Source organism: Trichosurus vulpecula, chromosome 7 (genome assembly GCF_011100635.1).
Source record: "Trichosurus vulpecula isolate mTriVul1 chromosome 7, mTriVul1.pri, whole genome shotgun sequence".
NCBI lineage: Eukaryota > Metazoa > Chordata > Mammalia > Diprotodontia > Phalangeridae > Trichosurus > Trichosurus vulpecula.
This window is the reverse complement of record NC_050579.1, coordinates 264154716-264176293: the sequence shown is the minus strand read 5'-3', so window position 1 is coordinate 264176293 and position 21578 is coordinate 264154716. Positions and strand designations below refer to the sequence as shown.

The following is a 21578-nucleotide window of genomic DNA, read 5'->3' as shown; positions in this document are numbered from 1 at the left end:
AGAGCAAGTAAGTCACTTTACCTTCTGAAAGCCTAGTTTTTCTCCTTATATGTAAATGAGGGACAGTAATGCTTATATGGTGCTATAGCATGCAAAACTGTTCAGAGGAAAAAAAGCATTTGTGAGTTGTAACATCCTAAATAAATATGAATAATTACTGGAAATAAATTCCAGAAATGATTCCAAGCATACTGCCTCTGTAGTCACAATTTGTGTCCTCTAGTTCCTCTTCTCTCCCCAACCCCAAGTCCCTTCCAGGAACCTGGTGTCCCACAAAGTAGTCATCTCCTTCCCTTTCCTTCTCTCCAAATCACTTGCTCCTCCTTCCTCAGGATATAGACATCCAAACAAAATATTATATGGGATCACAGCTTTAGAGCTGAATTATCCTCTAAGGATAAGGCCTCTAGTTTTTCTCCCCCTAACCTCCACGTTCGTGTATGTCAAGGCCCCAGATCTTCCCCCTCATCCTTCAGAAGTGTTAGGTCTTTCAAAACTAGAATAAGGACACGGGTAAATCCGGGGTTCTCGAGAAAGGTCAAACAAATGTCCACTCCCCATATTAACTCCTGGCCTTAAAAGCCAACTTTAAGCCAAACTTGAAAGCACACACTTCTTCCAGATCCAACCCTCCATCTCTCCAGAAACACAGATCCGCCCTTCTCCCCCCGCACCCCTCCCCAAAGGCTTACTCTCCCCTGCACACACAGCCTCTCTTCTCCAAAACAGAATTTCCCTTCAAGTTTCACAATAACTCCCTCCTTGCTCCAAAAACGATCCCGTCCACATCTGGCCGCCGGAATTCCAAATAGAGTGCTCAGTGTTCCTACTTTCCTGAACTCTCCCTCGGGGTACAAATTAAGTAAGTAAAATCCGCCCCTCAAAAACGCTTAACCACCGTGTCCACAGCCCCGGACAACACTTTAGACACACCCACCCGGGGATCGGGGGAGCGGCCGGTCAGACCCCCACACCGGGCACCGTTTTGTTTTGCTTTGTTTTTCCCCGGAGGGGGCGGGGGGGGGGGGCCTGGGATCAATCAGTCCCTGCCCCTTCCTCCCCTCCGTAACGCCCCCTCCAGAGCCTCCTCGGGCCCCGGGTGCCTGCTTCCACTATCTCGGGTACTTTCAAAGCCTCTTTGGTCCCAGAGAATGACTAAATCCCTCGGTCCCTCCCTCGATCAGCCCAGGAGCCTAAACCGCCTTCGCGGGTCCCCTGAACTTCCTGCCACCGCAAACTTTCCCCAGTTACCGAAGGGTCGCGCCCGTCGCCGCCTGCCGTGGGCCGGGGGCCGCTCGCCCGCACGACCCCGACCCCAGTAGCGACAGAGCCCCGATGGACGGCCGGCAGCCAGCGCCTTCCGCCCAGGATACCCCTTCCTGAGGCTCGAGCTGGGCCCGCCCCGGCAAAGCAACGTGGCCCGTCCCCCGTGAAAGGGAGGGGAGGGAGGGAGTTCCGCCCAGGAGGCGGGGTCGCGGGGGGCCGGAGCCGCCTCCCGTGGACAGGAGCCCCGGAGCCGAGCCAGCCGCCGGCTGACTGTGCAAACGGTGGTCGCGGGCCCAGAGGCCGAATCCTAGAGCAGGAAACCGCCCCTTCTCCCCTTCGAAAAGTCATCAGTGAGCTCCACTTTTTAGCTAGGCCACGCGATCCTAACGCCCTCTCACCTAGAGCCGGACGTGCAGGTGCCCAACCCCCCTTCTTCGTCCTCTCCTCACTTCGCTCCAGCAGGAAACTCAGGCTTCAAGTATCTTCCCTTCCATCTCTCATTCCATTCTAAGCATTAATTTTATTACAGATTGAGAGCTGGGTCACGGGATCACGGGACACTAGAAGCGATAAAGTCAATCAATAAGCATTCATTAAGTGCCCAGTGTGTGCCAGACACTGGAGCTACAAAATAAGAAACAGTTAAGTCCCTGCACCCAAGCTTACATTATACGTGGGAAACAATACCTAGGCCAAACAGGGTTTGTGTTTTTGTGGGGAAAGAGAAAACAGAGACGGCAGCACTAGCTTTGAAGGAAGTCAGGCATTCTGAGAGGTAGAGGAGAGGCCACAGTGACTTCCAAGCAAAGGAAGCAGCCTATCCCGGCACCACAGGGCCGGGGGATGTAATGCTGCATGCAGAGAACAGCAGACAGGAAGGTTTGGGTGGAATGTGGAGTGCATGAAGGGAAATAAATCTTTTCCCAGCCAGGACAGATAGGTTGGGGCTAGACTGAGGAGCTTGAGCTCACATAAAGGAGAATTTGCATTTTATTCTTAAAGGAAAACACAGAAGCAGTAGAGAGCCACTGAAGCTTTTTTTTAACAGGGAAGTAACATGGTCAGACCTCTAAGATTTTCAGTGTGGTAGTTGTATGGAGGTTCTATTGAAAGGAAAAGAGACTTGAGGCAATAAGCCCAACTAGGAGGTTCAAGAGCCACACAGTTCAAAAAAAAATAATTCAGGACAGAACTAGGGAGGAGACAGATATAATGGAGGTAGAATTGACTTTGGCAACTGACTGGCTAGTTGGGGAGAATGAAAGTGAAGAGTCCAGGAGGACCTCAAAGTTTCAAAACTGAGTGGCTGGAGCAATGGTGGTACCCTCAACAAAACTAGGAATGTTAAGAAGACAAATGGGTTGGGGGTGGGGGGGAACTTAACGCATATTTTTGAGACATGCGTAATTTATTATGCCTATGGACATAAAAATCTCATAGGCAGCTGATGATATAGGACTGGGGCTCAAGATACAGATTAGGGCTGGAAGCTATCTGCATAAAGATGATAATTAAACCCACAAAGTGCAAAGAGGCCCCAGAAAAGCCTTGGGCTACACCCAGTTAGGGCACAGGACATGGATGATGACCCAATAGAGATGATCCTAAAAAGGAGTAATCAGATGGCTAGTATAGGAACCAAGAGAGCAGCGTCATCTAAACCAAGAAAGGAAAAGAGTACTTGGGAGGCAAGTGTGGTCAATGGTGTCAAATGATACAGAAACAATCAAGAAGGAAAAGGCCTGGACTCAAAGAAGTTACTGGTAACCTTGGAGAGAACAATTTCAGTTGAGTGATAATACAAAAAGCCAGACTTCTGGGGGTGAAAAGCAAGCAAGAACCGAAGTAGAGGCAAAGAGTACAAACAAGGTTTTCTAGGAATTTAGTTGTAAAAGAGAGAAGAGTAACATAGAAAGATAGTTTGAGGGGATGACAGGCTTATATCAACTTTTGTTCTTTAAGTACAGGCATGTTTATAGGCAGCAGGGAGGAAGTCAGTATATGGAAAGAACGAAGATTGGATAGACAAGAAATAACAACGAGGCACGCTGCTGAAGGAATAGGATCAAGGATACAAGTACCGGGGACTGTCCTTAGGAAGGAGAGAAGCCACAGAATGGGGTAAAGGAGGAATGAATGAGAAATGATTAGGAGTTCTGAGATGTAGAGTTTCAGGAAAGAGGAAGCTCACAAAGACTACCCCATTATTTTCTCAGTAAAGTATGAGCCAAGGTCTTTTGCTGTGAGGGAGGAGGGAGCTGTGGTGTGTGAAGCTTGAGGAGAGAAGAGCTCTGGAACAGCCACTATGATGAACACAGGAATCAATTAGAGAAAATCGAAAGGATTGTCTTGGCAATGAAGGTTCAGCTTTCATTAAATAGCAATAAATAAATAGATATATAGTAAATAGTCAACAGGTTGCATGATTTGCTCTAGCATTATTTAAGTAGGATCTGAGGTGGCAGATGATGGGCTTAATTAAAGGTTGGGGTTTGGCAAGGTCCAATCCCTTATTTTACAGATGAGGAAAATGAGGCCCAAAGAGGTTAAACGATTTGCCCAAGGTCACTGAGTATGTGTCAGTTAAATTTTGTACCCAGGTCTTCTGACTTAAAATCCAATTTTCTTTCCATTGCACCATGCTTACTATGTACAAAGGAGCATGACTCAGAACTAATCTCAGCTCTGCCACTTACTACTTGGGTAAGGACTCACCACTTACCTTGGGTAATTCAATTAACTTCTCAGGGCCTCAATTTCCTGTAAAACGAAGGCGTTGAATGAGATCTCTAGATCTAGCTCTAATTCCAATCCGGGAGAAAGGCTGAAAAAAAGGAGAGGGAGTGAGGGGGGAAGAAAAGATAAGATTAGGGAAGGGAAGTGAAAACAGGAACTTGAGAGTACGGAGAGAGAAGCAGAGAGGAAACATCTGCAGCCAAAACTGGGAGAGCTCTTAGCTTCTGATCTGTGTATCTGAGAGTAGGTGTAGGTTCAAGCTGGGTTCTTGTTTAGGAGCTAAGTCCTGAGAAGAGAGTAAACAGGATGCTTAGATCCTGGAAGGGAATAACCTCTGGCATAGTAGAAAGGTCACTGAACTAGGGGTCGGAAAACCTGAATTTATAAAATCTTTCCAATGTGGTAACCACTAGTCCCATTTTCCCAGACCTTCTTCCTTAATCCATGCTTTTCTCCCTCTAATTCTGAATAGGAGCCTTGACTAGAGAATGGCAGTGTGTAGTTCTTAACCTAAGGGCCTCTATTCCAACTCCTTGTCCTGCAGATGAAACCCAAGGCATGTCTAAGCAGGCTTCGTGATGATCAAAGTTGGTAGGTTTGTGGGTCTCCCCACTCCACTGAAGTTGCCAGTGTGTCAAAACAGAGAAACCAACAAGTTTCCATAGACTGAGAAAGGGTACAAATGCTCTCTTTCTGGCCGCTTTCAAGTGAGGAGGAGGATGAACACCTGGTGGCCTCCAAGTGGGGGTGGGGCCTCTGATCTTGTGAGATTTCAAAAGGTTAGAGGAACAGATGACAGCAGTCCTTGCCAGAGTCTGTCACTGAACTCCATGAGAATCAATTCTATGTAACTGTAGATCCTCAGCAACTGAAAAACCACGCTCTTCAGCAAGGAGCAACTCTTCCTGTGACTATGCTCCTTTACTGCATTCAGAAGTGAACCTGGTGGGGTAAATGCTTTATAACAACTGCTTTAAGTTTGAGCCTATTCTCCCCAAGGACTGTGGGGCGGGGGGAAGAGGAAGGTTGTGCCCCAGGTTCAAAAGGATGTGTTTATACCCTGTTCTTGTTATATACTCTCAGTAAGTATCTCTATTGTTAAAGCTAAAAAAATTTTGAAGGTAGAAAGCACTTGTGTCAGACCCAAAGCAGAAGAACCTGTAATCAACTTGAAGAAAAGATGAAGTACAGAAAAAAGCTCAAGGTGGAGGAGATCAAATTCCCACTGACGATGTGGCAAATTAATGTCTCCAAAAAAGATCCTTTTCCAGAAACCAGTTTTACTTAGAGGAAGAAAGAGGTAGAGATTGAAGAGGAGAGACAGGGCAGAGGGAGATGAGTATTTGTCCTGATTTAGTCAATGTTATTTACTCCCAATAAACTTTTTACATGTTGATATCCCTCGCTTCCCAGTTCACCAACTGCTACGATCTATACATTCACATCATTTCAATTGTGTACTCAAATTATATATCCTTGATCTCAGCATCACCTACAAGTGTTCAACCCCATAAAATTCCTCTGACCATGATCTTGTACTCCTTCCATCTCTTCCTATGCCTCAGTTTTTGTCTTCAACACAGCATTCAGTCACCCCATCTCTCCCTGCTTTCTACACCGTTATCTCTGTTTTGTCCTCATTGTTCTCCCTTCAAAACTTTGACTCGAAGATGAATCAATTCAACTTTAACATCCTCTACCTCTGAGTCCCCTGACCTTTAAACTTCACTGCTAAATTCTAATAAAAATAGCATCTATAGCACTTTCTTTTACTTCATCTCATCCATATAACAATCATGTGAACAAAGTCTTTTATTCCATTTTATATTCCCATTTTACGGATGAGGAAACTGATACTGAAAGTGACTTAAGCTATCAATATCTGAAACAGGGTTTGAACTCAGGTATTCCTAACTCCAAGTCTTGCACTCCATGCACTAACCCCCAACATTTGAATTCTCCTCCACTCCTATTCCCACGCTGCTGACTGCTGGAGGAAACATGCAAGAATGCCAATAGGATCCACTACAAATTTAAATTATCCAATCTGACTGGCCCCTCATTACTGTGCTATCAATCCCTTTCCTTCCTAGACTCTCTCATTCTTCAAAGAGTCTGCTTCAAACCTTTTCTCTCTCCCTTCTTTAGCAGAAAGCCTCAAATTATATTTGACTGAAAAAAAAAAAACCTCATGTTCAGCTCTCTCTCTCAATCCAACTTCAAATCATACCCTATTCTCACTTCCGTTGCTCTTGTCAGATGCAAATGTGGCTTTTCTCTTTGCTAATAACAATCCTGCTACTCATGCCCTGAATCCTGTCTCTCCCCATCTCCTTCAAAAGTTTGTTCCTCTGGTTCCTCTACCTTCTCTATTTTTCTTACTAAATTTCTCTCCCTATTTCCCTTCCATTAGATCTTTCCCTACTGCTTACAATTATGCCCAGATTTTATTTCTCATTTTCAAATCCAAAATTCTAGAAAAAGCTATCTACTCATTTCTCAGTCCCTTGTGATCTGAATTTTGTCCCCACCTCTTGAATGAAACTTCCCTCTTCGATGCCACTAATGATCTCTCTACAGCTGAATCCACTAATCTCTCCTTAGCTTTCATTCTTCTAGCATTCTCTGCAGCATGTGACACTCTTGTTCATGCTCTCTCGTGCATACTCTTCTATTTGAGTTTCTGTCACATTGTTTATTCTCTTTAGGTTTTCCTTCAACCTCTTTGACAGGTCCCTTTCAGAATCATTATCTACAGTCCTTCCTCTTGCTAAGCTATAGGTACATGTGCAGGCTTTGCATTGCCTCCTCTCACCCAGTAATGCCATCAGTTTCTATGGGTTCACACTATGCAGATGACAACTGCTCCAGTTCTGTGCCTCCACAGGCATCTCATAAACACAGCCCATCCAAAGACCTCATTAGCTTTCCCCAAAATTCTTCCCAGTGCCTTCCCTGTTTCTGTCAAGGATATCACCATCCATCCTGACATCCAGATACGAAAGAGTAGCTATGTTTGACTTTGCATTCACACTCACATTCCCTACATCCAGTGAGTTGCCAAGTGTTGTCAATTGTTCCTCCATTAACTCTCTCAAATCTAACCCTACTTCTCTGCACTCACACACAAAACCACCTCAGTTCTTGTAAGGGTTCGTTATCACTCCCCTAGATTACCAGAATTGCCTGTCTCCCTAACTGTCCTCTCCCCTCTTCATTCTGTTCTTCATACAACTGCCACGTTGGTATTCATAAGGCACGAGTCTGAGCACGTCATTCCCCTATCTTGCAATGGCTACCTAGAGCCTCTAGAATAAAATACAAATGCATCTTAAAATATCTGTTAGAAATCTGAGAGCTTTCTCAGTCTACTGATACTCAATGTTTCTAGGCTGACTACACATTACCCATATCCATACACTATTCTCCAGCTCAACTGGCATACTTGATGTTCTGTGTATATGATAGTACATCACCTGATTCTGTGCCTTTGTGTAAGCACCATGTCCCTCATGCCTGGAATGCTCTTTCTCACCACTAAATCCTGGAATACAACATTCCCTTCACTGAGGAAGAAAGCATCCAGCTGGACAAGGTAATCAATGCCTTCAAAGGCTGCTGCATTTCTCAGGATCCTTACTTTTCTTGAAGGTTCAATTTGGTTGCCACTCTCTCCAAGAATCCCTCCCTGATTCTTCCCTCTCACCTCCCAGGTGTTGTACTTGCTCTGATCTCAATAGCCCTTAATTGGTATGCATGTTATATAATTCCAACAGAATTTAGTTTCACAAAGCAGGAGTCCTTAACCCAAGCCTACACAACATACCTGCGAAAGGATTTCAGGCACCCTGTGAAAAATGTAGGGTTGCCACTGCGCTCTCTCCTGTTTGTCACTGAACCCAGGCAACCAACCATGGTCAATCTGTTTAACCTATCTGCAGCCAAAAGAAGTTTACAAGTTGTGCAGGTCTGCCTTAACCATTTTGTGTGGTATTCATCCCTTCTTACAATAAAGTTTTTAAATGCATAAAATACACAGAATCACAAAGGAACCCAATTCTATTGAAATAAAATCTACGTTAAAAAGACAAATAAGTTCACAGACCCCAGCTTAAGAACTGTTTTAGAGTGGATTGGGCAGTGAGCAGACAGTAGATAGAGTGCTGGGCCTGGAGTCAGGAACTCATCTTCCTGAGTCCAAATCTAGCCTCTGTCACTTATTAGCTGTGTGACCCTAGGCAAATCACTTATCCTTGTTTGCCCCAGTTTCCTCATCTGTAACTGAGCTGGAGAAAGAAATGACAAATCACTCCAGTATCTTTGCCAAGAAAACCCTAAATGAGGTAACGAAGAGTTAAGACCCAACAAAATAGAGAGTAGATACTGCTTTTTTTCTTTAAATCTCTAGTGCCTGGCAAAATTCCTTGCATGTCTTTGAAGTGAATTAAATTGTAGTGATTTTCTTCACTTCATAATCTCCAAATTCTGCTCCCATCCCATGACCTATGTAAGACTGCTAACATTTCCATTTCTAAACACCTGAACCCCAGGGCTGCTAGTAGGCATGTGGCCTGTCTGTCTTTACAATTCATTTTACAATGCACTTTACAATTCACTTCCCCTCCACCATTCAGTAATCAGACTCATGCTCCCTCTTTTCCCTCATCCCCCTCACATTTCCAAATAAAGGCTTCATGACCCTCATGTTCCTACTTCTCAATCCAGACACTTTCTCTGCTGTAACCCAATAATTCTACCCTCTCATTACTCTCTACCGCTAGTTCCTCTCTTCCCAAATCTGTATGCTAGTCTCCCTCTGCAACCCAAGAAGTTCCCTTTCCCATTCTCTAGGTCTGGAATTTACAACCAATAAAGCAAAGGATAGGATTAAATTAAACTGAAATCAACAAATATTTACTTTGTACTTACTATGTGCCAGGCACTGTGCTAGGCACTAGGAGCTACAAATATAAAAAACAAAATTTACATTCTATTGGAGAGATAAAGTATATAGACAAATGTGGAAAGCAAGAAAAACTGAAGTATGGGAGACCATTAGCACCCGGGGTAAATCAGGGAATGCTTTCAAAAGATGGTATCTGGGGGCAGCTAGATGGCACAGTGAGTAGAGTACCGGCCCTGGAGTCAGGAAGACCTGAATTCAAATCTGGCCTCAGACACTTGACACACTTACTAGCTGTGTGACCTTGGGCATGTCACTTAACCCTAATTGCCTTGCCTTCCCCGCTCAAAAAAAAAAAAAAAAGATGGTATCTGATTCTTAAAGGAATATAAAAATTCTTAGAGATGGTGATGTGGAAGAAGTGCATTCGAGGCATAGAGACCAGTATTAGGAGATGGAGTATAGAGTTTTAAGAAACTGCTAGTAATTTAGTTCAGTTAGAATGGAGAGTTAGAGATGAAGAGGATGAAATAGAGCTGGAAAAGCAGGCAGGAGGAAGAGTGTGGAAGATTTTAAATGACCTGACACTGTATCCTTAAAACTCAGCTGCTTCACCCATTGTCTCCTTCCTTCTGGAGCCACAGAAGTATCCCTGTTCTTCATTAAGGCTAATAATCCTTGTACCTGTACCCTTTATTCCATTTGTGCTTGCCTACTCCAGAAAATTCTTCAGTAGTCATTCCCTCTCTCACATACATCTTCTACCTCTCCTATTCACTGGCTCCTTCCCATCTATTTACAAACATGCCTAGGTCTCCCCAATTCTATAAAAACTTTTCCTTTGATCCTACTACCCCCATCTAGCTACCAGCCCATCCCTCTTCTCCCCTTCATGGCTAAACTTCGGGGGAAAAGTTGACCTTACCTTGTTTTTCTACTTAGGACTTTGGAAGCATACTGAGCCCTAGTCACCCCCCTTCTCTCTTTAGGGTATATAATACAAAATAATATTAGAACAATCTTTTAGTCTGAAGTCCTTGCTCCACACAGAATGAAAAATCTTATCAGGGTTTATCAAGTTCCCAAAAATGTTCTGCACTGATGACTTTTTACATCATTCTTACTGAGGACTTAACTAGTTTCTACCAGGAAAGGCCAGATAGTCCTAGCCTTTAGGTCAAAGGTCAATGGTCGACTAAGAGAAAATCAAAGTCTTTGATTAATTTGATTAATAGAAGCAGCTCGAGTTCACCTTCGATCAGGCAGAAAGAAGAATTCTTGGAGGACTGGCTAAAGACAGATTGAATGGTTTTAGAAAATGATTCTCCAGGGTGTACGTATTGTTTTATTTGATAAAGCAAAATGTTAGCTGAACTTTCACCTGAGCTCTGAAAATATGTTTTATCTCACTGAGCAATTGTATCTCTGGGAATTCTATAAACAGTAACTTCAAAATGGCTTAAGAGCTTTTCAAAGACAGGATGGATTTATGGGTCTATCTAGATTTTCTCCCTCTCTAAGCAGACATGCTTAAAATTAAAATATTTTAATTAACAAATTAATCTCTGGCAAACTTGTGGCCAAAAAACAGTATACGGTATTTTTTTCCCCACCACCTCCTCTTTGTCCCCTATGGAGACAGCCCAGGACCCTAAACTGAAGAACTGTGGGTACACCAATGTTCCCCATACCTCCAATGCCACTTCCAGCCTGGACACCACAACCAATCATTACTGAAGAGTACAATCACTGTCAAGAAGGTGACATCAACCACTGACCAGCTGCCACCAAAAGTCCAGGGAGTGGCAGTAGCCCCAGATTGCTTATGCTTCCAGTCCAGCCCTCACAGCCATCATCGCAGGGAACAATCTTCGTGGAGATGTTACCAAAAAACTGCTGTGCAACTCCTACCTCCTTCAGCAACCACATGTACCGAAGACTCAGAAGAGAAAATTTTTGCCACTTAGCATTGTCAAAGGGTTCAACAACAGAAAGGGATATGATTTTCTCCATGTAAGAGACATTAAAGAAGTTACATTAATAACTTCTTTGCTTCTGTACTACCAGGTCTGTGGAACTTTTTCTTATGACTTGCAACCGAAACTACCTACATGTATTGTTTTCCCCATTAGAATGTGAACTCATTGGCACACTTTTATATCTGTAACCCCAGATCTTAGCACAGTGCTTTTCATACAGTAAGTGCTTAATAAGTGCTTTTTCATTCATTTATTCAGTCACTTCAAATGTGCAACCTGGCTTTCACTTCCACCAGACTGATGAAACCACTCTCTAAAAAGTCACCAATGACTTCCTAATCACCAAATCCTAAAATGTTTTGTTGTTTCCAATTCACATCCTCCTTACTCTCTCCGCAGCTTTTGAGAGAACTGACCACCAGACGTAAAAGATAGTTATTCCTCCCTCAAATTCAGAGATCTCTCTTAGTTTTTCTTTTAACTCTCTAATGTCTCCTCCTCTATCCCTTTCCCTGGTTCTTCAATCCCTTCCCCAAAGATCAGTCCTTCCCTTGTCAATCTCATTTACTCCCACTACAACTTCAACCTCCTCGATGCAACTTACTCCTGAATCTACAGATCTATTCCTGACCCTTTTTGAACTCTAGACCTACTTCTCCAACTGCATACAGGACAGCTCCACAAGAATATCCCACTGGTACCTCAAATTGAGCTTTCTTTTCTTTCCTCCCAAACGTGCTTTTTATAACATTTCTTTCTGTTGCACCACCATTCACCCTATAGCCCTTGTTCAAAACCTCATGTTTATCTTTGACTTTTCCCTCTCTTAATTCTAGTTACTAATAAGTTATCAAGTCCTACTAGCTTCACTTCTATACCATCTCTCACATCTGAACCCCTCTCTCTATTCCCACTGCCTAGTACAGACAGGCTCTACTCCAACAGCCTTTTAAGAGGTATTACTGATGCTATCCTCTCTTTTTTGGTACCCATTATTCATAGCATTGCCTGGATAATCTCCTTTAAAATCTTCAGCAGTCCCCTAACAAATAAAAATGAAACTCCTGCCGTGGAGTTCTCGCACACGTGTTCACTGAATGAAACAACTAGCTAAGAGTTAAAGTGTACAAAGCTTTTGTGTTATACGTCATCATTTTTCCAATATCCCGACCCCCACTAAATCATGCTGAATACATTGACTGCCAATCTGATCTGACTTAATGTCCCCCTCCCCCATAAGATATCAGCTACTAAACTAACAGAAGAAAAGAAAGCTATCATATATTAATATGATACAGGCCCTTTTCCTGAAGGCCTATTTGTCTAACAGAGAAGACAACTGTTTCTAAATCCAACGGATTCCAGGGTTTATTCAGAAACAGGAAGAGCCAAATTGAATACAGGCTTTTAATTATAGGATAACCTCCAAAATGTTAAAGTGACAACAAAAAAAACAGTCTGAAAACTCAGGTTTCTTCTCTTAAGGATTCAACACAGTATCATATTTACTAGAGGGATAGAGAGGACATATAATTTCATTCTATCGGGAACTCCCAGGTGAGAGAACGCTCTTTACCAATGCAGGCCGGTACTTTGTCTGTAACTCAGTCTTGGTTGCCTAAAGCACGGTGGGGTTAAGTGATCTGTCTAGTGTCACATCATGTGTCAGAGGCAGGTCTTGAACCCAGATCTAACTACCTTCCTTGCCACCTATTCCACACTGCCTCTCCTCACATTTATTACTAACAATACATTTGCATATCACTTTTTAGTTATTAAGGTGCTTTATGTATATTATTTCATGAGGCCGGCGGGATAGGTACGGTCGGTCTCACTGTATAAATAATATAAACTAGTTTTAGAAGTTAAGCAACTTGCCTACAGTCATAAAACTGGTTACAGTGAGAATGGTAGGAGATGTATATAACCTGACTCCTAGTGAAGGGTCCTGATCTTTCTACCATCCCATCACACTTCACACTTCTCAAGTTTAGAATCCACAGAGGAAAGGACCTGTAGTTGACCCTCTAAACCCAGTGCCACACAATCACACTTTTTCAAAAATATGTTTCCCCTCCTATTAAACCTCTCTATAGACAGTTCCTGATTTTTCAATGGTCTCATTCTAAAGTGGTGGTAGTAGAAGAATTCCTAAGATTTCTTACCTAAATCTTTCCCACTGCCCATTCGCACCTTGCCCTGACTGGTGCAGAAAATGGGACTCAATTGTTCTTCACTTTCTGAAGGCTCTTCTGCCTGAGTGGAAGGGGAAGTTAAAGTGGAATATACTAGAGAACTAGAAACCACTTTCTAGTTGTGCCCATTGTTTACAAAGCTAAAGGTTAACCAGGAACATAGGTATGACCCCTTCAGGAGGACTATACCAGTACAAAGTCCCCACACAGACTTCTAGACCCAATGTAGGTTGACACTTCTTTGGAATCAGAGACATCAAGACCCCATGAGGAAAAGGAGATAGCATCTTACCATTCTTCTCTTCTCTCAGTGGCACACCTTTCCAATGGGCATCACCAATCCCATTTCAAAGCTTTAGATGAGAGCCCCAAATCCAAACCCACAAAAATAAAGTGCAGTTCCCTCTCCTTTGGTCTTGGTTCAAAGTCCACAGAGCAGAGGAATGCAAGGTGTGTTGTGAAGAGAGGGCAAATAGGATTGTCCTGGCGGGGAGGGGAAGAGGGAAGGGAGGAGCTTAGGGGGGAAGGGGTGTATCCAAGCCCCTCCCCCCAGCCTCTGATTTCAGTGTCTTTCCCAGAGGTCAGTATTATGAGTTCAACAGGCATCTTAAATTTTTCATCCAGTGAACTGATGGTATTGAGGCATTATCCCATCTCCAATTCCAGAGCAGGGGTATCTTCTGCTGGATGAAGAATGATGTCTGTCTTCTCCCCAGGGGCATCAGAAGAGGTAGGCTTCAGAGCTAGCACACACTAAAGAGCTGAGATAGGTTGCTGACACCTGTGGGGCATTTAAACAATATCAGACTCCTCTTCTTGTTCCAAAGTTTAATTAGGACAAATCAACAAGGCACCTATTTCCTACATCCCTACCTCCGCCTCCCTCCATTCCCTAGAATATTACTATACATTTACACAAAATTCCTGTTTGTTTGGTTTTTTAGTCCAAGTCTGTATGTATGTTAGCTCAGTTGGTAACTAGATGGTAAAGTGGATAGAGCTCAGCGCCGGAAGTTAGGAAAACCTGAGTTCAAATTCCACCTCTGAAACTTTCTAACTGGGTGACCCTGGGCAAATCATTTAACCCATTTGCCTCGGTTTCCTCATCTTTAAAATAAGAGGGTCAGCTTAGCTGTCCTCAAAAGTCCATTGACACCTTGTGACACTCTAAAATCCAGTTTTAAAATCTACAATCCTATAATACTATCCAACACAGGTTTCTTTTCTCATTTTTCCCCCACCTGCTTTCCTCAGGATCATCGATTTAAAGATAGAGACCTTAGCTGTCATGTATGGAGTCTGATCCCCGAAACTCACAAATGAAACTGAGGTCCAAAGAAGTTCTGACTTGCCCAAAGTCCAACAGGTCGTTAAGTGGCTTCAGTGTTTTGGGACACAAGGAAACTCCCATAAGCCTCCAGAAGGAGAACTAGGATCAAATCCCGGCTCTATCGATAGCTTCTTTTGTGTCCCGAGCCATCAGCTAACCATTCCCAGCTTGTCTCCTCTTATGCTCTTTGGTCAACGTTAAGAGTCTTAGATTTGGAGTCAGAGGGCCCAGGTTTACCCCCTGTGGGACTATGGGCAAGTCAGTTTTACTGGGATTGTTTCCTGATGAATAAAATTAGGTTGGACTGAATAAATTATACTATCCCTTGATTCATTCACTGAACAAATCATCTAAATCTAAAATCCTAAGGCAGTAATGACCTTCAACATCCCTCCCAGCTCTCACATTCTAGGACTGGTGAAGAAAATAATTATCTGTATTGGAAAAATCCAACCCCTTCCCATGGGATAATACCTTCTGATATCTCTTCTTCGAATGTTTTTGTCAACATTTTTTCCTGTGCCACAGGGGTCTAGTTTCCCTTTACATATAACATAACTCCAGGCTGAGCTTATTTTTCCTTCCCTCTCCCTTTAAGATTATGAGGAAACCCTTCCTCTCTCGCCAACCTAGGACCAAAAGTCTTTCTGTGACACTATCCCAGGCACCTTTCCTCTTATTATATACACTAAAAATTCATTTCACCTCCCCTCCCCAGTTGTCATTTTCCTTTTAATATCTAACTTTTTTATGTCACTCTTGTGATAACAGCTCCTTCACCTAGGATATGTTATAAATGATTCTTTCCACGTACATATGCATATAGTTATACATTTACTCCCATTTGCCGCTCCAGTGATCAAAATCCCAGCCCAGGTACACAACGCCCTATTATCTCCCCCCATCGGATCATTACCTGGTCCCTGCCCCTCCCCTAGCTCCAAGCCAGGCTCTCAGGCCCCTCGGGATCTTCTTAAGCTCCGGGTCCTGGCCCCTCCAATCCCGGCCCGTGGCCCCCGGCCACCCCTCCCCGCCCCCCCAAGAGGCCCTGCCCTCGCCTTCCTCTCCCCCTCCCACCATGCTCCACCGCCACTTCCGCCCGGGTCCGCCGGAAGTGAATCCAGGGCAACTGCAGCGGCCCGGAGCCCCGCCTCTTCATGTTCCCTCGCTCCGGACTCCGACAGGCTAGTAGCTGACTGACCTTCCTCCCCCCCCACCTCAGGGCCTGGGGAGTGGGGTGCGGGGAGCGGGAAGTGGGCGAGGGGGGAGTGGGAGGTAGAGAGTGGGAAGTGGGGAATAGAAAGCGGGGGCAGAGAAGTTGGCGGGAGGCGGCGAGAAAGCAAAGGGCCGAGAGCGTAAACAACTGCGCAAGTCCGGCCGCGTTTGAAAAGGAGCGCATGCGCTCCCCCCCCCCCTCCGAAAAACCGAGGGAGGTTGGGGTGGCGAATGGGACTGTTAGGCCGAGTGTGGCGGGTTTGTGGAAGAGCGCATGCGTGGGTCTTTGCAGAAGCGGGGTGAGCGGGGTGTTGTGTCTCTGTGGTGTTCGGCTCTTTTTTTTTTAACTTTTTAAAGTTTTTTCCTTTTATTGTGAACTTAACTAGCGGCCTGAAATTTCCCAGGAGGCCTTTCTGAGTTCATTTCGCTTCCCTCCGCGGGTTGCACAGTAGGCCTCTTTTTTTTTTAAGTAGTGGACAGTTTACACCAGTAAACGAAGAATTTGCCTATTAAGGGAAATCTGAGTGGCTTAGATCTTAGATGAATGGCGCAAACTTTTGGTTGTTTTTTGCTTTTGCCCCTAAGGGTGAGCCTGTTATAAAAATAGGACCTGTTAAGGGAGCGAGAACTTGTGGTTATTAAGTTTTGCATAAGTGCCTGCTTACTTGTCCCTTGAGTATAGGTGAGTGCAGGAATCCGATCATACGATAAAACCTCCACTTCCTCCTACCCCAGGAAGGAGGAAACAGGCCCTAGAGAGGCACGTGATTTTAGGCAGAGCAGGCGGTAGAAGTCAGTTCTACGAGCAGAGGACGGCGTTTTTTCTGAAGTATGTATGCATTACTTTCCTTGTTCTGCTTACTTCAGTTTGCATCGGTTAGTATAAGTTGGGGTGGAAATCCTGCGGCCTCGAGGCCACGTGTGCACTCCCCCCCCCCCCCCCCCCGCGTCCTTGGGTGTGGCCTTTTGACTCAGTCCAAGTTTTACAGAACAAATCGTTTTGTTAAGGGGATCTGTTCTGTGAAGTTTGGATTCAGTCAAGGGGCTGCACTTGAGGACCTAGAGGGCCACATGTGGCTTAGAGGCCGAAGGTTCCCCTTCCCTCCCCGGCCCCCCACTTCCCGCCCCCCCCAATAAGGCTTTGAGTAAGTTTGTGCATACTGGTAGTCACCATTTCTTACAGCACAATAGTATTCCATTACATTCCCGTACCAGTGAGCCAGTCTTCTATCAATAGGTATCTGCTTGCTTTCTAGTTCTTTACTACTACAAAAAGTGCTGCTAGAAATATTTTGGTGTATATGGGGACTTCTTTTTTATTAGTGACCGCTAGGATGGGGTATACAGTTCACAGTGAAATCTCTGAATCAGTCAATCAGAAAGCATTTATTAAACACACTGTGTAACAGGTTTGTATAAGTGCTGGGTATACAAAGAAAGGTAAAAACATTGCCTCTGCCCTCAGGCTGCCAAGTGGAGCCAGAGGACGGTATGTAAATACCAAGGTGCATGGTACTATAGAGTAGATAAGAGGTTAAGGCATCACTACCTGGGGAGGGACAGAGGGACCTGAAACCTCCTGCCAAAAGTGATTTGAGCGGAGTCTTTAAGTAAGCCAGGGAAACTTAAATCAGAAGCGAGGAGAGAGCATTTTAGGCCTTGAGGACAGCCGCACAGAGACAGGAGGAACAGCATGTGTGCCACAGCACGGCTGTATTGTAGAGTGTGTAAGACTAGAAAAGGAGAAAAGAGCCAAGTTAGAGGAGGCTTGTTTTTGTTTTTAACTCCCAAAGTAATAGGGAGCTGCTGGAGTTTATTGCGTATAAAGGAAGGGTGGCATGGTCAGACCTAGTTCTAGGTTACCAGAAATCTATGTTGCTGAGTGGAGAATGATTTGGAGCAGGAAGACCAATAGGAAGGCTATTGCAGACAGGTGAAAGATGCTGAGGGCCTGAATTAAGAGGGGTAGCTGTGTGTGTGAATGAAAAGAAGAGAGTATTTGAGACGTGTAAGGGTAGAAACAGCAAGATTTGGCAGTTAATTCAATGTATGGATATGAGTGAGAGCAAGTCAAAGACTGAATATTTTACAGACTGTTGTAGTAGGAGGCATGTATCTGACTGTCATTCCTCTGTTCAAAAAACACTAGTGCTTCCCTCTTGGCTGGTAAGTAAAATAAAGACTCCTGGCTTTTAAAAGCCCTTCCGAACTGCCAAATAATGTAGCTTTTCAAGCTTATTGCGCATGTACTAGGAGTATTATCTCCTAGGGTACCCGCTACATAGGTTCAGCCACTGTCTTCTAAGCCCTGCCATTTAGGCTAGCTTTTCCTAAGCTGTTACCCAATGTGCAGCAAGGTGGCATGGTGGATAGAGCTCTGGGTTTGGAGCCAGGAAGACCTGACACCAGCTATCTGACCGTGGGCAAACCACCTAACTTCGTGCCTCAGTTTCCTCATGTGTAAAATGAGCTGGAGAAGGAAATGGCAAACCACTCCAGTAGCTTTGCCAAGAAAACTCCAAAATGGAGTCACAAAGAGTCAGATATGACTGAAATGACTGAACCACAAGCATACAATAAATGTTAAGCAAGTTTTTCCTTAAAAGATAATTAAAACTGTCCAAGATTTTTATTTCATTTGCCCAGGAAACCAAGAATTGAACATTGAGAAGTCAGGAGCTCCTTCCCTAGACTTGAAACTGATGGATCACCAAGGCACAGACAGAGCAGGGATTAGTGCTGTGTGTTTGTCGAATATCTTTTTTCCATGACATGGTTAAGTAAATTTTTGTTGTTGTTGTTGGGTGGTCTACTAGAAATCTCATGTCTTTTTAGTCCTAAACCTGAACCACTGGACCTGAGTCAAGCCTGGCCTACAGTAGCCCCTCGGACTAGTCTCCTTCAGGCACTATAGACATTCAGAGGACAGAGAAATCATTAGATTCATCTCATAAGATGTAGATCTTGTGCTAATCTAGTGATTAAAATGTGGAGAGAGATATGAGGGGAGGGTAGAAGAAAGAGGAGTATACCAAACTTGGAGAGTATCACATGCCAAGGGAATGTATTTTTAATTTTATTTTGTGGCAAGGGACACAGTAAATAGATCAGGCTATCGAGAGCGAAGTATTCGTGGAGGGGGAGGGCTGAAAAGATGAGGAGATAGATGTGATAGTTCAGCATTTTCCTGAAATGTTGCCCTTCCTTCTCTTCCCCCTCGTCCCATAACATGGGATAGGCCTAAACCGCTTCTCTTCCCTCCTTTGTCAGGTATTGTTGTTAAAGTCATTTATTAATTCTGACTCTTTGAGACCTCATGGACCATATTGTCCTTGCGGGCTTTTTGGCAGAGATACTGGAGTGATTTGCCATTTCTTTTTCCAATGGATTAAGGCCAACTGAGGTTATATGACTTGCCCAAAACCACCGAACTAGTAAGTATGTGTCAGATTTGAACTTCCTGGCTCCAGCCTAGATGGCTGCCCCTTAGATTAGCTTTCCCTAAAAGGAGTCAAAGTTGTCCCAAGGACCTGATTGGCCCTGACTTTTTGGTGTTCACCTAAAGGCATAAAATGCTCTAGCCACTAGCCCCCTCTGATTTGGTAGATTTCTAAAGACCTTGTGAATCACACGTCCTGCATATCCTGCCTTGATGAATAGACGTGTTTCTGTATGGAGTTGGCGGAGGTGGAGATGACGGTGTTCCCCTAAGCTAGTGCCGCTGTATCCTTGCTGTGTTAGGCAAAGAGCTGTGAAATAATGAAAATCTTGTTTAAGGTTACTGTGTCAACAGTATTCAAGATAAATTGAAGTGAGAAGAAACTGGAGTCAGGGAGATCAATTGTTATTGCTCTGATAATAGTCATATTGTGAGATGGTAAGTTTCAGACCTATCATAGAATTTCAGAGTTGGAAGAGACCTAAACAGTTCAACCCATGCCCCTAAGAAGAATGCCCACTGCAGCGCATCCAGTACGTGATCATCTAGCTTTCACTTGAAGACCTCCAGAAAGGTAGAATCCCCTACCCTTTCAGGGAGTCCGTTCCACTTTTGAACTGATCTAAATTTCCCTTTTTGCAGTTTCTACCCATTGTTCCAAATTCTGCCCCTTGGGACCGCATAGAACAAGTCTGATCCATCTTGCACATGAAAACTTATTAAGTATTTTTAAATAACTGTATTCTCTCTCTTTCCCCTCCTCACCCCCCATCTTCAGACTAAGCATCCCCATTTCCTACAGCAGACTCTTACATGGCATGAATTTGAGGCCCTTCACTATTCTGATTGCACTCTTCTGGACAGCCTCAGTTTACCAGTGCTCTCTCTAAACATGGTGCCCTCAACTACACACAGAAATCTAGATATGGAGCAGAGCAGTTTATCGCATCCTTATTCCTAGGAGCTAAGCTCTCCTAAAAGGAAAATTTATCTAACCACACTTTCCCGTCTTGTACTTGTGACAATGATTTTTTGGAAATAAGTCTAAAATTTTACATTTATCCATATTAACCTTCATCTTATTAGATTTAGCCCCATGTTCTAGCCAGTCAAGAACCATTTAGCAAGTCTGAATCTGACATCCCACCCAATTTTGTGTCATCTACAGATTTCTCCTGTTCCTGTCTGCTGTGCACTAGGTGTCCTAAGGCCTCATAGGACACAACATCATCACCTGCTACCAGGTCCAGGGAGGACTTGAACAATCTAATCATGTATGTCCCAGAATAAACTTATCTCCAACCACTGATATTTCTCACTCCTGAGTGGTTAACACACTTTTACTTCCTTACACTCTTTTCATCCTAGTGATTCTAAACCCCAACTGAAATTCATAAACCTTGTTCTCCATCCCCAGCTGTGTGCTCTCTCAACTCCCATCTACCAGAACCCTGATCCCCCAGTGTTCCACTCCAAATCTTCCCACCCCTTGTATACCTGCCAGAACACCTGCTCTGTAATTAGCAGCCTTCCTTTGGCAGCTAGTTGGTCCAGCGGATAAAGTCAGGACAGCCCGAGTTCAGTCCAGTTTCAGACACCTGCTAGTTGTGTGACCCTGGGCAAATCAACTTCGTGTCTGTTTGCCTAAATTTCCTCGTCTGTAAAGCGGGGACAGTAATAGCAGCTACTCCCCAGAGTTGTGGTGAGGATAAAATGAGGTGATATTTGTAGAGCACTTTGCAAACCTTAAACCTTTGTGGAAACACTGGCTATTGTTGGTATTGGCAGGAACAATACTCTGGCCTGAAGGAGAGGCTGGTTTTCTTCCAAAAGATACTGAAACCATTCTTGGCACTTAATTTACTGAGAGGTCTGAGGAATGAGTGATTGGTGCAGTTTTCTGGTAACATAAGTGAGAAAGCCAGTCCATTGGGGTCAAGAGTGGTATTCTCCCTCAGATTTAATTGTAGCAACACAGGCAGAGGAGCTGAATTTCAGAGAATACTGAAATTCCTCAGTACTGTATCCTTGCTGAGTAAGACAAAATGAATGTCTTGTTTTGTTCCAGTTCTAAACCAGAAACCTCAAACAAGCCAGATGCTATCTACAACTCCATCCCCACTTGTTTCCCTATTAAGTTTGATGTAATTCTTCACCAAACTGTGTGTGTATTCAATCCTCCTTTATCCATTACAGATAACAGTGATGTTCTTCTGATACCCCCTTCTCCCATCCCTTCCTTTGTGTTTGTATGCGCTTCTTTTTAGGCACTTCAATTTTGGAGGGACCGGGTGGGGATAAGTTTTCCCCACTTCTTACTCCTTTCTACACTAGTGTGTATCTTTTATTTTCCTTTCTCTTTTCTCTCTCAAAACGCAGAACAGAACCAAACTACCCTTAGGTCCTCTGGGTTTTTTTTAAGTTCATCACTGCCCTTTGAAAACATTAAGGTTTTAAAAGGATACTTGTTTCTTCTGCACATATTAGAATGTTTGAATTACATCTTCTCATACAG

The 21578-nt window shown here is 43.9% G+C and overlaps 2 protein-coding genes across 12 annotated transcripts in view; one reads left to right on the top strand and one right to left on the bottom strand.

Moving 5' to 3' along the window:
* The window catches only part of MGAT1 (alpha-1,3-mannosyl-glycoprotein 2-beta-N-acetylglucosaminyltransferase), a 22597-nt gene extending 7095 nt beyond the window's left edge, over positions 1-15502 (bottom strand). The window contains exons 1-3 of one of the 4 annotated variants that reach the window (XM_036768479.1): positions 15326-15479; positions 13372-13860; positions 3989-4090 (exon numbers count right to left, since the gene is read on the bottom strand). The gene's annotated coding sequence lies outside the window, so the exon portion shown is untranslated. Of the gene's footprint in view, positions 1-1251; positions 1390-3988; positions 4091-13049; positions 13312-13371; positions 13861-15325 lie in introns of those variants that run through there. The other 3 variants (XM_036768480.1, XM_036768481.1, XM_036768482.1) reach the window with 3 other exon arrangements.
* Positions 15498-21578, top strand: part of LOC118858055 (serine/arginine-rich splicing factor 7-like) — an 18658-nt gene continuing 12577 nt past the window's right edge. Inside the window, exons 1-3 of one of the 8 annotated variants that reach the window (XM_036768488.1) lie at positions 15798-15923; positions 19524-19637; positions 20232-20337. The gene's annotated coding sequence lies outside the window, so the exon portion shown is untranslated. Of the gene's footprint in view, positions 15594-15797; positions 15924-16004; positions 16454-16763; positions 20338-21578 lie in introns of those variants that run through there. The other 7 variants (XM_036768486.1, XM_036768489.1, XM_036768484.1 and 4 more) reach the window with 7 other exon arrangements.